Raw genomic sequence first — 16,474 nt, 5'->3', positions numbered from 1 at the left:
CGTTTGCTAGACGTTCAGAATGTCCTGGGCAGCTGCGGGAGCGGGAGGGTCACCTAGCGGCGCATCAAGGACATAAGCCTTTTTAGTTGCTTCAAGGATGAGCTTCAAGTTGCGAACCCAGTCCGCATAGTTGCTACCATCATCTTTCAGCTTTTTTTCTCTAGGAATGCGTTGAAATTGAGGTTGACGTTCGCCATCTACAATATTTATAAAGACAACTTTTAGACTAAGTTCATGAAAATTAAGTTCATTTAATCAAATTAAGTATGAACTCCCACTTAAATCGAGATCCCTCTAGTCATCTAAGTGATACATGATCCATGTTGATTAACTCGTGTCCGATCATCACGTGAGATGGACTAGTCACCATGGTGAGCAACTTCATGCTGATCGTATTCAACCATACGACTCATGTTCGACCTTTCGGTCTCTTGTATTCGAGGTCATGTATGTACATGCTAAGCTCGTCGAGTCAACCTAGGTGTTTCGCGTGTGTAAATCTGGCTTACACCCGTTGTATGTGAACGTTAGAATCTATCACACCCGATCATCACGTGGTGCTTCGAGACAACGAACCTTCGCAACGGTGCACACTTAGGGGAATACGTTCTCGAAATTTTAAGAGGGATCATCTTATTATGCTACCGTCGTTCTAAGCAATAAGATGAAAAACATGATAAACATCACAATGCAATCATATAGTGACATGATATGGCCATTATCATCTTCGCCCTTTCGATCTCCATCTTCGGGCATTGCATGATCATCATCGTCACCGGCATGACACCATGATCTCCATCGCCATGATCTCCATCATCGTGTCTCCGTGAAGTCGTCACGCCAACTACTACTATCACTACTACTATAGCTAACCGTTAGCAACGAAGTAAAAGTAGTAAGCACATGGCGTTGCATCTCATACAATAAATTAAGACAACTCCTATGGCTCCTGCCGGTTGTCATACTCATCGACATGCAAGTCGTGAAACCTATTACAATAACATGATCATCTCATACATCATACATGCAACATCACAACTTTGGCCATATCACATCACATGTCAAACCCTGCAAAAACAAGTTAGACGTCCTCTAATTGTTGTTGCAAGTTTTACTTGGCTGATTTGGGTTTCTAGCAAGAACGTCTTCTTACCTACGTGACAGCCACAACGATGATATACCAAAGCTATTTACCCTTCATAAGGACCCTTTTCATCAAATCCAATCCTACTAGAGTAGGAGAGACAGACACCCGCTAGCCACCTTTATGCACGGTGTGCATGTCTGTCGGTGGAACCAGTCTCACGTAAGCGTACGTGTAAAGTCGGTCCGGGCCGCTTCATCCCACAATACCGCCGGAAAAGAATAAGACTAGTAGCGGCAAGAAAATTGACAAATCATCACCCACAACTTTTGTGTTCTACTCGTGCATAGAATCTACGCATAGAAAACCTGGCTCGGATGCCACTGTTGGGTAACGTAGCATAAATTTAAAATTTTACTATGCATATTCAGATCTTCCTATGGAGAGACCAGCAACGAGAGAGGGTAAGAGCATCTTCATACCTTTGAAGATCGCTAAGCGGAAGCGTTGCTAGAACGCGGTTGATGGAGTCGTACTCGCAGCGATTCCGATCTAGTGCCGAACTACGACACCTCCGCGTTCAACACACGTGCAGCCCGGTGACGTCTCCCGCACCTTGATCCAGCAAGGAGGAGGGAGAGGTTGGGGAAGAACTCCAGCAGCACGACGGCGTGGTGTCGATGGAGAGACGAGGTCTCCCGGCAGGGCTTCGCCAAGCACCGGAAGAGAGGAGGAGGAAGTAGGGCAGGGCTGCGCCGAGGGAGAGGCAAAAGTCTAATCTCCAATGGCCAAAAGTGCCCACTATATAAAGGGGGAGGGAGGGGCTGCGCCCCTTGAGGGTTTTCCTCTCCTGGGGGGGGGGGGCAGCAGCCCTAGATGGGGGCTGGTGCGGCGGCCAAGGGGGGGAGGAGGGGTGTGGCGCACCCGTGGTGGGCCTTAGGCCCACCTCGCTTAGGGTTTGCCCCCCCCCTTTTCTCTCCCCCACGCATTGGGCTGAGTGGGGAGGCACACCAGCCCACCTAGGGGCTGGTTCCCTTCCCCACTTGGCCCACCTTACCTCCCGGGGTCGTTGCCCCCTTTCGGTGGACCCCCGGGGCCACTTCCGATGGTCCCGGTGGTCCCGGTACGTTATCGGTGATTCCCGAAACACTTCCGGTATCCGAAACCATCCATCCTATATATCAATCTTTACCTCCGGACCATTCCGGATCTCCTCGTGACGTCCGGGATCTCATCCGGGACTCCGAACAACTTTCGGTAACCTCGTATAACAATTCCCTATAACCCTAGCGTCATCAAACCTTAAGTGTGTAGACCCTACGGGTTCGGGAGATAGGCAGACATGACTGAGACGCCTCTCCGGCCAATAACCATCAGCTGGGTCTGGATACCCATGGTGGCTCCCACTTGCTCCACGATGATCTCATCGGATGAACCACGATGTCAAGGATTCAATCAATCCCGTATACAATTTCCTTTGTCTGTCGGTATAGAACTTGCGCGAGATTCGATCGTCGGTATACCAATACCTTGTTCAATCTCGTTACCGATAAGTCTCTTTACTCGTTCCGTAGCACGTCATCGTGTGACTAACTCCTTAGTCACATTGAGCTCATGATGATGTTCTACCGAGTGGGTCCAGAGATACCTCTCCGTCACACGGAGTGACAAATTCCGATCTCGATTCGTACCAACCCAACAGACACTTTCAGAGGTACCCGTAGTGCACCTTTATAGTCACCCAGTTACGTTGTGACATTTGATACACCCAAAGCACTCCTACGGTATCCGGGAGTTGCACAATCTCACGGTCGAAGGAAAAGATACTTGACATTAGAAAAGCTTTAGCATACGAACAATACGATCTAGTGCTATGCTTAGGATTGGGTCTTGTCCATCACATCATTTTCCCAATGATGTGATCCCGTTATCAATGACATCTAATGCCCATGATCAGGAAACCATGATCATCTATTGACTAACGAGCTAGCCAACTAGAGGCTTGCTAGGGACACATTGTGATCTATTTATTCACACATGTATTACTGTTTCCTGTTAATACAATTATAGCATGAACAATAGAAGATTATCATGAACAAGGAAATATGATAATAACCATTTTATTATTGCCTCTAGGGCATATTTCCAACAAAATTAGCTTTCTTGCAGCCGAAGAAGAGCCCCAACCGACTTAAGGGGTGCCCACTATACACCACCCTGTGCTAGGGGCCTAGGCGCGACCTTGTGTCTAGTGGTGGACCTCGGCCTCCGTTTGCGTTGATTCCGCCTCCCAAAAATCGAATATATTCCAAAATAATTATGTGTAATTTTTTATCGTGTTTGGACTTTGTTTGATATGGATATTCTGTGAAACAAAAAACATGCAACAAACAAGAACTCACACTTGGCACTCGATCAATATGATAGTCCAATAAATCATATAAAATTTTGCCAAAAGTATGTGAAAGTTTTAGAATATTAGCATGGAACAAAGAAAAATTATAGATACGACGGAGACGTATCAGATCACTAGCCGGACGAGTTCGCCCATGCGTCCTGCTCCGCCTAGGCATCCATGTGCGCCTCCATGTGGGTTGCCTCCTCCGCGTGCATCCTTGCAATGATCGCTGCCTGCATCCGGGCTACCTCCACTTCCTGCATCCTGGCCGTCTGCTCTGCTGCGGCAGCCGTAGCCGCCCTGGCCGCCTCCAACGCTCTACGGTTGTTGATCTCCTTCTTCGTGTCCAGAAGCCACTTTTGGCATGTTCATCCAAAGTGGATTCATCCACGAGCATGATTTTTTGCATCATTCGCGTCGCGTGAGAGTTGCAACCTCTCCTTCTCGAGCTCAATCTCTCCAAATGTCTGGGCCTTCTGGAGTTCCCACTTGATCGCCTCCTCTTGCTTCTCCAACTCGACCTTCTCCCTCTCAATTCCAAGCCTCCTCTTTGCCCTCGTCCGATCCCACTCCATCATCTTCCTTCGCATGTCCAACATAAGCTTGTACCTCTCCTCTTTCTTGCTCTCCCTTGCCGAAAAAATGCCCGTCAATGTGGACGACATTTTTGTAGTCGCGATGTCATGGGTGATGCTTGCCTTATCCCACTTAGTACCCTCGAGTAATCGGTTATCCTTTGGCACGGTAGCTTTTCCATTGGTGATGACAACATCGTCGTCATCATTGTCCAACCCAATAGATTGGTGGGACCTTGAGACATCATTCCTTTTCTTTCCGTCCTTGATGTCAGCCACAATTTGTTGCCACTTTGGCTTGCCATCCAATAAGAGCCAACAATGGCTAAACGTAAATGGCCTCTTCTCGGTCTCGTGATACAAAGTGGCCGCCAACGCGGCCTAGCATACAAAATACGTATGAGCACAAGGATGAAAAAAATATCAAACTATTGAAATGACAATAAGATGAGGCAATCGAGCTTACATGAGTTGCCACGCCCATCTCACTTTGAGACCGACCATTTGGCCACTTATGAGTAGTAACCGACATACTTGTTCTCTTCTCCATGAATGACCCCCCATCGATATTGGAGAGATGCCACATTGTGGGTGCTCAGGATAGGATGCGGCTCCACATACTCCTTTCGTTCATGATAGTCCTTCCAAATCTTCTCCCAATATGTGCTGCCCTTTTGCTCGATGCCACTTATTGCATCTAATGTTGTGTTCAACCAAGATTGGACCAACAAGATGTTCTCATATCTTGAGAAAGCAAGCCCTCTTTCCTTCGGCGTCTTTCCCTTCTTCTTCTTCTTGGTAGGGTTGGGATCAGATGTTGCTCCAATCACAAATGTGTCGGTCTCCTCCATTTGATATTCCACATGGGACAGATATTCATTCCCATTGATCATAATTGCCAAGTATGTCTCCTACATGTTCAAGGTTTGCAAGCAATTTGTAGGTGCATCTAGTGCCCCTTAGCGATTTTCGTGTATTAAAGACTTATAGGTTAAGAGACTGATATGTTTGTAAGTGTACACAGGCTCTATCAGTCGCTCAGGAGTTTGAGTTATTCGAAGAATATCGACCCCTAAAAATGTATGTCTTCGCCTGAAGACTTTGGTATTTCCTCTAAAGACTTTGAAAGTGAAGAAATTGGTGTGTCCGTGAAGAAATCAAGGTGAAGACTCTGAAGCGTGAAGAGTTTCGTTTTCATAGTTTTATTTTCTATATTCTCTGTAATAGGACCACCGTACTCTTAATGGGGGTTGAGGTAAAACTAAGGAAAAGTTTCCAAGTGATGATTATCTCAAAGCCTACACAGTCAAACCCTTCAGATGAACCTTTGGAAATCTTCAACAGCTTAGTCAAATTCTTTAGTGACACAAACGAAGATCTTCTGGTCTATGAGGAATTTGCTCTAACTCAGGAGTTAGGTCTTCACCAATGCGAATGCATGAGTGACATGAGGACTTTCACAGTTGAAAGGTTCCGACCATTATTGTGTTGCACGCCAGCTGTCCCCAACCTTATCCAGCTAACGGTCATGTGATTGGGGCATTAATGTCAATTCATGTCGGGATTGCTCCCCAGCTATAAATACCCACCCCCATAACCACTAGTTGGTTGGCTACTCCGCGAGAGGAACTCACACTTGTCATTTGAGAGCAACCCAATCCTCTAAGACTTTGAGAGAAAATCATCAATGAGGAAAAACACCACAAACCCAAACCAAAACCCAAAACCCAAAGTGATTGAGCATCACTGAAGAGATTGTTCCTGCGTGGAACCGACGCTTGTTATCTTTGAGGATTGTGCATCCTCCAGACGGTTAGGTGTCATGGTCTAGAGCATCCATAAGTGAATTGTGGACCGCTGGATGACCAAGTTTGTGAGGGTTTGGAAGTCTACCCTGAAGACTTACCACGAGTGTTGGGCGAGGACTTTGTGTCCTTAGCTCAAAGATAATACCGTAAGGACTTCGTGTCCTCGGACTATATGTTTTTTGGTTTAAATACCAAGCCGCTCCAAACCAGACGTACGACTGTCACAACAGTTGGAACAGGGTCATCAAATCATTGTATTTATCGAGCAACGGGTTCTAATTCCTCAACCCTTTCATTTCCTCAATTGTATGTTGACGACTTTTATCTTTACTGTTCGAAGAATTTGATTGAAGACTTTCTCAAATTCCTCACCTTAAATTCTTCACTTAAGTTATTCGTCACCTACTTATCCTAATCACGCTACGTGTGCAACCTGAACGTTTCATTTTACTCTGACGACTAAGCTATAGCCGTTTTTGCACATGTGTTTGTGTACTTATTCCGCTGCACTCAGTTCATGAGGACTTTCCTCACTAGGAATTTCCTGAGTGACGAATTTGTAAAAATCGCCTATTCACCCCTCTAGTCGATATAACGCACTTTCAATTGGTATCAGAGCAAAGTACTCCCTTCTTCTATGTGATTTTGGTTTAACCACGTGGAGTTTTAGTTATATCGACCGCATGTATGATCAAGGTTACTGTGGGTTGTCCTATCTTTGAAGGAAAGGACTTCCCCTACTGGAAGAACAAGATGCGAATGCACCTTGATGAAATTGACAACGATCTCTCGTATCTTCTGGAAAATGGTGTTCCCTTTGTCTCTACAACAATCACTGCCGCTGATGTGAAGAGACTCAAGCAACTCGACTCTCAAGCGAAGAATATCATTTGTGGCCATCTGAACAAAAGCCAGTATGGCAGAGTGAGTGCTTTGGGCTGTGCAAAGCTTATCTCGGAAAGGTTGTCCAAAGTCAATGAAGGAGTATCCATGCAACATGACTCACTTATTGATGTTCTTCGCAATCTCTTCAACCGCTTTAAGAGACTTGGTAATGAAATATGCCAAGAAACCTCTGATCGCCTCACTGACATCTCAAATGAGCTTCAGGCCCTTGGAGACACAGACATCACTGACCATGAAGTGGTGAAGAAACTGCTACGATCTCTTGATTCTTCATTCGATACACTGATACTGATGATTCAAGAAAAAAGAGACTACAAGCTACTTGATCCCGCTGATATACTTGAGAGACTCAAACTCACGAATTCCAACAAGTTGAGAAGGGAGACCTTTATGTACCAAGCTATACAAGACCTCGTGCGTTGAAGACAAAGGTTGTTTCCTCATCTAAAGAAGAAGACTCTGATTGCAGTCTTGGTGATCCTCAAGAACTTGGTCAGGAACTTGCTATGCTCGTGAGGAAATTCCATAAGTTTTCACAACATGGCAAGTTCGGGAAGAGATATGAGGAAACTAGAATCTTCATCTTAGGACTACAAGAAAAGGACCTACCATAAATGCAAGAAATCTTGTCACTATATTGTGGACTGTTCTCGTTGGGTGAAGAAATCAAAGAAAAAAAGAAATCTTCAAAGTCCTCATTGCACAAGAAGACTAGCTTCAGGAAGGCTTGGGCACTTATTGGCAGATAAATGGATTCTGAGGAAGAATCTGAAGAATGTGAGGAAGAGGAAGGTTCACAAGTGGAGTCAGAGTCGAGTGTGGCAAGCCTAGCCCTTGCTACCACATTCGTGAGCAAGTCCATCTTTGAACTTGAAGCAAATTACACAGTCAACAACACTGATGACTGTGACGACGAATTTTCTCCCACCTATTGCTTCATCCCGTCTCTCGGTTTGTCCTTGCGGGGCGACACTTGGCTGACCCAAACAGAAAATTCACGCAACTAAGAGCATCTACACCCGGACGCCTCAAATGACCCCTTATACGTCCACGGACGCGTCTGATCAGTGGCCGGACAGGAGAGAGAAGAAAAAAAGTGAACCAACAGGACCCCTCATATCATTCATGTATGTGTGGGCTGTTCGCGAACCCTCATATCCATCTCAAATATGGGAGGGATATGAAGGCTCACGGACGCACCCGGACGCGCCCGATCAGTCCGTCACATAGGACGCGGCCTCATCCCGGACCACCTCTTATTTTTCTTTATTCATTTTTTTTCTCTCACTTTCTATTTACCAATCACGTGCAAATGACCGGACATATGAGAAAGAAAATAAAGAATGTGACCGCGTCAATGGACAAATAGGGTGACCGGGCGCGTTTGCGGGCGTTTAGGGGCTCATATTCGTAATGTCCGGCTATAAATGCTCTAATGTTTAGCAAGTCCGCTATTCAATAGGTTCAAGTGTTATGGACCGAGTTTAGAAGAAGCAATTGAAGGTGCAACTGTTTTAGAACCCTATAAACTCGTTGAAGAGTATACTAATGCACAATATCATTGTAGTGCGTTCAGCTATTCATGATATACATGATGGCTGTCACGGCTACATGGTTATTAATCCGGAGATGCATGTGTTTTCGTACTATGAGTATGACATTTTCTCGCAAGAAAGAGATGCGCACATGCACCTGATTCACAAGTCGAGATCATTAAGCAGGAAAATGGCCGGTCCTTTTTAACTAATTAAAACAGAGCAGTGCTCGAACATGCCGCTGACAAGCATCAGCAAGCTACCTTAAGTTACGCAAAACAGGAGACATGATTGTTCGAGCTAGGAAAATGACCTTATTGGTAGAATATAAGTAAACAGGGGATCTCAGCATCGTCATCGTGACATGCGTGGGCGAGCTACCTTAATAAGTTACGAGGAAAAGGTTACCAAATTAAGATACCTTATTAGTCTGGTGGCATGCATATATCTCTTGTACACTGATATGGTTTAGGAGCATACTTTACTTGTCTCCATGTAACTGCGGCGAAAAGGACTAGCTCGATGTGAGGGTTCGAGAATGCTTACGAAATCTTTTGTTCTGCGAGGCATAGATAGATTAATTAATCAACGTCGCATTCGCCACGAACTTTCTGTGCAAAGTTATTAACAAAAATGGTCAAGAATGCCTTGTTAGCTGCTTCAAACGAGGCGTGTGGAGTGTCTTCAGTGGATCTTGTGGAATTCGATAAGCGTTTATCTTTGATGGATTCGTTCGAATCCTGTCGGCGTTCATTTGTGTTTGCGTGTCTACAAGTTTGATCTTTTGATTTACGCTTCTCTTTATCAACAACGATTGCTTTTTTTTACATTGTTTTGAAGGGGATTTAATATGATGATTTTTTAACTCTCTACTTTAAAAGGTTTATTATGGGGTCCTATGATGAAGGGACGATGGCGACGGCATGACTTCAACCCGCTCCAATGATTATAATCATCGTTAGGTGGTTTACAAACATGGACGTAATTTTTACTTTTGATTTTATTTTTAACTACTTTTGTAACAACTGATGTATACAGTACTCTCTTCGTTTTTAAATATAAGATTTTTTTAGAGATTCAAATATGAATTATATTATGAATGTATGTAGTCATATTTTAAGATGTATATTCACTCATTTTGCTCCGTATCTAGTCTATAGTAAAATCTTTAAAAGATCTTATATTTAGAGATGGAGGGGTTTTCGCTCCTGAATCATTATTATTTTTTGCCATGCCTGGAGTACATGTAAAGAACCGGCCACGTTCTGCGCGTCTGACTAATCAACACGTCTGCTGTCACGGACTGAATTGACCATAAAGCTACTGCAGAGTATTTCTAGTCCATACACTAATGCGATACCGCTACAATACTCATGCACAACGTGCACAATGTCAGCTGGCCAAAGAGGCCCCAAGAAACACCATCAATCGCGCGCGCTCAGTACAAGGTGCTACCATCCAAAACTGGATGAACAGCGCTGTCACCACGTGGCGTGCTTTACGCTTTCACCACGGCTTAATGAACAAACAGTGCACCGCCTGGCCACCCACAGCGCGCAGTGCAGCAATTAGTCGGTCTGCTATCAGTTAACCGCACGTGCCGTACGGCCGCCGGTCCCGTACGCACGGTTTCGCTCACCCTCCCATCTGCGATCCTGCCTGCGCACACATGCATGCACCGCGCATGCCGTGCCATGGCATGGCATGGCGACGGCGTGGCGCGAGCTGCGAGCATGTCGCCGCACGGCACGTTCCCGGACAAGAGCAGCGGCCCCGACAAAGGATAACGTTATCATCGGCCGGGGGGATGCTTTTATTGCGTACGGCCAGGGCCGGCCACGACGTGTCCGTCCGTCCGTCCATCTACGCACCTGGCTCCGGCGGGGCCTGTTAACTGCGTTGCCGAGCATCCAAAGACGGAAGAATTTAACTCCGGCGGATGGATCCATCCACGAAGGAGCAATTCCCATCGCAGCAACGGCCCCAGCACCACTCTGCCATCGCCGTGCCCATCGTCTCCAGGGGAAAAAGACACGCGCAGAGCGGGGTCGGGTCGGGGTCCCGTCCGGGCAATGGTGCATGCCGTTGCGACGTCCTTTCCTCTCCTGGCTGGCTGGCGCGCTCTCGACCGATCGATCGGTCGTACGCACGCACGCACGGACGTGCCGGCGCCACCACCTGGGCCGGCCGTTGTCGGCGCGCGGTGCAGGGGCCGGCAGACGTTGCCGTCCACTGGAAAGGCGCCCGACGACGACGCCGCCGGCCCACCCACCGACGGCACGGAGCAGGCTCCAGCGCCGACCGCTGCCCAATTAAGCCATCAATCAGCTTTCCCGGGAAAGTCAAGGTTAGGCGTCGGATTAAGCGCGAGCCAGGCCCAGCTGCTCATCAACCATGGCGAGCAGCGGATTCAGCGGCGAGCTAACCGGTTGGTCTCGGCCGGCTAGCTAGGCTGGAACTTAATTGGACCTATATCGATCGACCGACCTGCGTGCGCGCGCGACGGCTCTTTCACACGCACCACACACAAGCTCCTTTATAAGAGTACGTAGTTTGTTAGCCCGCGACTGATTGAGCTAGCTAGCTAGCTACATGCCAACGCCGGCGAGGTCCCCGGCCGGGTCCGGCCACGGTCCTGTCCCGATCGGAGGATCCCTCCGCCCTAATGCGCGCGCGCCCTCCGTGCAGCTCGACGGCCCAACGACCGTCGATCGCCACGCACGCACGCGTACGTACAGCACGGCCGCCGACGTTATCAGGAACTCCGGTTCATCGGCTACGATCGGCCGCCGGCGAGCCACACGCACGCACACGTCGCGTCGGGGGAATTCCTGCCTGCGACGACACGCTACTCCGGCGCGGACATAGCCCGCCGTACCGGAGATGCATGCAAGGTTAGTTATGGGTAGCTGCATGCCTAGCTCCAGCTCCAGCCCAAGCTAGTGGGAGGGATAATTAGGTGGTGCGATCAATCGAGTAACTGGTGACGACCAATGATTGACGCACTGTGCAGCAACTTGGAACTGAACGCAGCGCAGCAGCTCCGTTTTATTTTTATCAATTGATGGTTATGATCTGACAATTTCCCTGGCCGGCCAATGTGGACGCTACGTGCGCCGGCCTCTGCATCTGGCTGGCTGTAGTCTTCGCCAAGGGACGTTTTCGGCTTAACCTCGAGACAAAATGGTAGTCCGAAACACTACGTGCTGGAGGACGACACACCGAAATTTTCCATATGTATGTTGAGGGAAATGCATCTTGGGGTAGCAACTTGCATGGCGAAAAGGAGAGGCCGGTCTGTTCACGGAGTTGGACGTACCTACACGTCGCGTCTGAAAATCCAGTGACCAGTGATATGATGGTGCTCTCGATCTGCAACTGTTGGCATCATCGATGGCAACATGAAGAGGTAGTAGTACTAACAATAAACAGTTAAACCAGCTGCAGTGCACCTCCTAAATTAAAGATAAGGACGGACTCGTTTGCTGGAAGAAAGAGAGAAAGAAAGAGATGGAACCGGCCCCCGCATCCACGAAGAGATTTGTGGACTTGACAGGCGTGGATCCAGTTGCCATTGCGCTCCCAAAGTCTCTCCGGATCAACAGGGCCTGTCTGTAACCGAAAGTGTGCGCACTGTTTCGATGGTGGAAATATCTGAAGAATCTCGCGCGCATGGCGGAGCCGACCTGCACGTTCGGGGGTTGCACAACGCGAGAGCTCGTTGCCGGAGGATCGCCGCGTCGGTATATCCATCCACGGCCGGGGGCGCCGGCCGCGCCGATTTTCGAAGCCATGGGAGCTTGCGAGATTCCCGGCTTTCATACGGCCGACCGGGCGTGTCTGTCGCCCACGAGCGCATGCAGGGAGGAGAAGACGCGGACCTCGCCGGCCGGATCAGTTGATCGGCCGACACAAACCGATCCGACCGTCCCGACCCGGCGCGACTTAACTTCCCGAGCTACTCCGCCCCCGCGGGACGTCCATGGCCGTACGGCCGGTGCGGCGATCGCGACGGCCTGCTACGTAGGGCATGCCGGCATGGCCACCGAGTTAGCTAGCTAGCTTAGGCAGAGCCACGTCTGGACCGGGCATGCAACGATGCAGCACAGCGTCGCAACAAACGAAGGACGAGAGGACGGGCGTCGGCGGGGGCCCGGCGCTCGCAGGGACATTGCCATCCCACGCCCCCTGCACCGGTTCAACGCACGCAGGTGTCTACGCGGCCTACCACGGGGCTAGCAGCTAGCTGGCCGGCCCCCCGGCTCCACCTCGGCGTCCGTGCGCTCCCAGCGTACGATACGGCGGTGCGCTCGGTCCGTCGGCGCGCACGGGCGCGCGCATTCAACCAGATCTTGGGCGTGCCCCGCGCGCGCGCTCTCGCGTGGGCACTGTTGGTTGGTTGGTTCGCGCTCCCGCGTGGGCTCCCGGCTCCGCTGGTAACTAGAAGAGCCACCGGCGTGCACGGCGAGATCTCCCCCCTGCCGCCACGCCGTGCTGTCCTGGCCGCATTTGCCGCCGCCGCCGGCCCGAGGCACGTACCGGGTGCGTGGGTACGCCCGGTGCCGCAGCATGGCATGGTGGGGGCGCGGCCACAGTGAAACGTGCGGACCAAGGAGTGAAACGAGCGGTGCCAGTGGGTGTTGCTCGTTGTTGATGAGCCAGATCCGTGTGGGACGGGTCCGCCGGGGGGTGGGAGGGATCTGGGACAGTAATGGGCGTACGTGTACGGGGCAGTACATGTGCCCCCCGATCTAGCCGAATCAATGTCGATCGCCCGCATATGCACATGCAATTACTTACTACTGGTCCTTTTTGGCCGCACCCGTAGATGCCAGTAATTCGCTCCCTGCCATTGCCAAGTACTTTCCTTCGTTCGTTCGTTAGCCTAGGATGCCGATACAGTAGGCTTGACGATACACGCGGCTCCTTCTTCGCCTAGCGATTGAATGAAAGGATGAACACCCCCGTATAGTGGGAGGTGGTGGTTCACACAGTTCGCTAACTACGGTGGGCTCCTTGAGCCAAAGACGAAACATGCTTTGTAGTAAGTAGTATTGATATATCATATATCTCTCGGGGGCCATGGCTATCTTAGGTTAGATCGGTGCTGCATTTTGGTCAGTGTGAGCATCGGTGCTACCGGCGACCCTATCGGGGTAGTGGCTGCTAGGTTTTGCCCGCAAGCAAAGATTTCGAGACATGAGACCAAGACCGGTACCGGAAGAAGGAATCCGCAACAGATCGCCTAGCTAGCTAGCTAGCTTAGCTTAGCTAGGCGGTAGTACCGCGGCAGGCGTTGCTTTGGCGTACCACGTCGACATGCACCTTCTTTGATCAAGTGCCATCACACCACACACACACAAAAAGGCGCGTACCAGTGCGAGGTTAGCTGCAGGTATCGGTCACGTCCGTCGGGCCGATGCGGTCGAGGGACTGCTGGCACGGGCGGAACGTCACGGCACTGTTGCACTGGTCGTTCCAAGCAGTGACCCCCTGGCAGTGGCACGCAGCAGGCTGCGAGCAGAGCGCTGTGCGCCGGTGCCGCCAGCCCGAGCCGTCGCTCTCTCGGGCTGGATCGTGCACTGTGCGCGCGCGCAGGTCGATCGGCGCGTGATCGCTGGCGGCACGCACGTACCCGGAGCCCCGGTCCCCGGCCGGCACCGCCCGCGTCTTGCGCCGGCCGCGCCTGCCGCGGCTCTGTTCCTCTCGGCCCTCGGCTTTTCCGCCGACCAATTCGTCTCAGCTGTGTCGTGCAATGTAGCACAAGATATTTTCTTTCTAAGGCACGCTCGAGCTCGCAATGTTTTACGTATTTAGAATGTCACGATGTTTGGGTAGACGATTAAAAGATCGCCGAGACTGGGCATGAATGATTTGCGAGGTTGTGAGCTTCTAAACTCATGCAACTATGCAACGAACAGAAAAGACTCTGCTCGTTGCAGGATCTCGTTAATAATGATTCTATATCTTGCTGATGAATCCTGGTCGATAACATCGACAACCACTTTACTGTCTACACATGACCTGTGCCATGTGTTCTACTTTTTTTCAAGCATCCCGCTGGAGATCTGTCTTTTCGTATAGAAGAAGAGAATTGAGTAGTTAGTATGAAAACTCATACAACAGAGCAATACACACCAGTTCCAAGGATACGAGCCTACTGTCATGGGTATAAGCCTGACAGTAGATGTGTAGGGTACGAATGAGATGGGCAGAGTCCTAGCTACGGCGAGGTTGTATGAGTTCAGGCCCCTCTGCGGTGGAGGTAACAGCCCTACGTCTCAGTGCTCTCGGAGCTTGTTGTCGAGTGGAATATGGAATACAGTGATTTGCTAACCCCTGCACCAGTGGGGGAGGGTGGCTTATATAGAGTGCGCTTCCCTCCACAACGGTTTCGGTACAGGGGTGGAGTAGTGGCGATTGAATGCGTACGTTACAGGTAACGTACGCTCTAAATGCTAATAAATGCACCCGGAAACGTACGACCGTTCCCTTCCAGGGGGGTTACGATGTTCCGAGTGGTATACAGTCGGTTGACTCGATGTCCTCCGAATGCTAGTCACCTACTTGAGGACCGAAGGTATGTCACCGACTGGAAGACAGGGATTCCTTAATTCAGTCGGAGTTGACTAAGGGTCTTGTCTTCTGTGAGGGGTAGTCCCTGGGTAGGACCTAGAGGGCAGGCCTGTGACCCTACCCTAGGACTATAACCCCATCATTAGTCCCCGAATGGATTGAGGTTGGAACGACGAAGCGATGTTTGAAGTTGAATCTGACTGGAACAGACTCGGCTTGGGCGTTGTTTGCCTTGGTCCATTTCGACCTTTCCGATCGACGATCTGAGTGAAAGTACTCGCGAAACAGACTGTCGGGTGTCGAGTGCTGCGGCGGCATCTTCTGACGCGACCGGTCAACTGACAGCAGCGGATTTTCCGGGATCCTCAAATTTCGCTTTCCGCGCGCTCAGCGGGGATGACGCCAGCGCGCTCGAGTAGCGCCTGACGCCTCGATTCTCGCACCTTCAACCTCTCCACTAATGTCGCCGCTGTGGGTCGGGAGGATAAGGTTTCGGGGCCACCTGCCAGCGACCCAATCGGAACCCTATTTAAATCTCGGCGGCGAGGCTTCTCCGCTACGCTCGCCGAATCTCTTGCTCTCGCCTGCTCCGCCCTTCTCTCCACCCCAGCGCTCCTACACTCCTCCCTTCTCCTTCCTCCCGAGGGCTCGCAGCCGCCGCCATGACCAAGGGTCAGACCAGCAAGATGGAGGCAAGGAAGAAGAAGGGGAAGACGGCGGCGCCTGCTCAGCGGCGACAACGGCCGCTGCCGGTGGGATGGATCCAGGGCGATTTCCTCCCCTCCACGGTGACGGAGGGGGATCTGCTGCAACTTGTGGAGCACGGGATGATCGTTCACAAGTCCTGGAGGCTGCCGGCGGAGAACGAGGTCGAGCCAGCGCCTCGGGAGGGGGAGCGCGTCCTGCTGCTCAGCCACGTCCACTGAGGTTTTTCTTTGCCCCCGCATCCTTTCTTCAAGGGCATCATGAATCACTTCGGAGCCCAACTTCACCATTTTCCTCCGAATGCCATTGCCCATCTTTCTGCCTTCATAGTTTTATGTGAGTGTTTCATCGGCTGCCCTCCCCATTGGGGTTTGTTCAAACACATCTTCTCCGCCCGATCCCAAACCATCAAACGACTTAGCCAGTCGGATGATAAGACGCACCTCCTCCAGCTCTGCGAGGGTTTAGGATTCCAGAAGAAGAGTCGGAGTAGCTATCCTGCTCTCCAGTTAAGTGAGTCAGTTAGGAACTGGCAGTCGACGTGGTTCTACTGCCAGGATATCGCCTGTCCGAATGCGTCGACTGGGCTGCCTCCTTTTAGTCTAGATCGGCCCGCCCCGCCTAAGCAGCTCGCGCTCTCGAAGGCGGAGAAGAACGACATCCAACCCTTGGTTGAGGCACTCGTGGATGTCGTCAGGAGGGGGTCACCGGTATAGACCTGCTGGAAGTCTTCCTTGGTCGGCGGATCCAACCTCTGCAGGCTCGCGACCATGCCATGTGGCATTACACGGGCCCCGAAGACTCCACTCGGACCAACGTGGTGGGCGTGACTGAGGAGAGGGTGACCTCGTGGGTGCTCCAAATCACGGGTCCCTGCGAGAACCCCA

The sequence above is a fragment of the Hordeum vulgare genome, chromosome 7H, assembly GCF_904849725.1.
Source record: "Hordeum vulgare subsp. vulgare chromosome 7H, MorexV3_pseudomolecules_assembly, whole genome shotgun sequence".
In the NCBI taxonomy this organism is placed as follows: Eukaryota; Viridiplantae; Streptophyta; class Magnoliopsida; order Poales; family Poaceae; genus Hordeum; species Hordeum vulgare.
Note: the sequence above shows the minus strand (reverse complement) of the source record.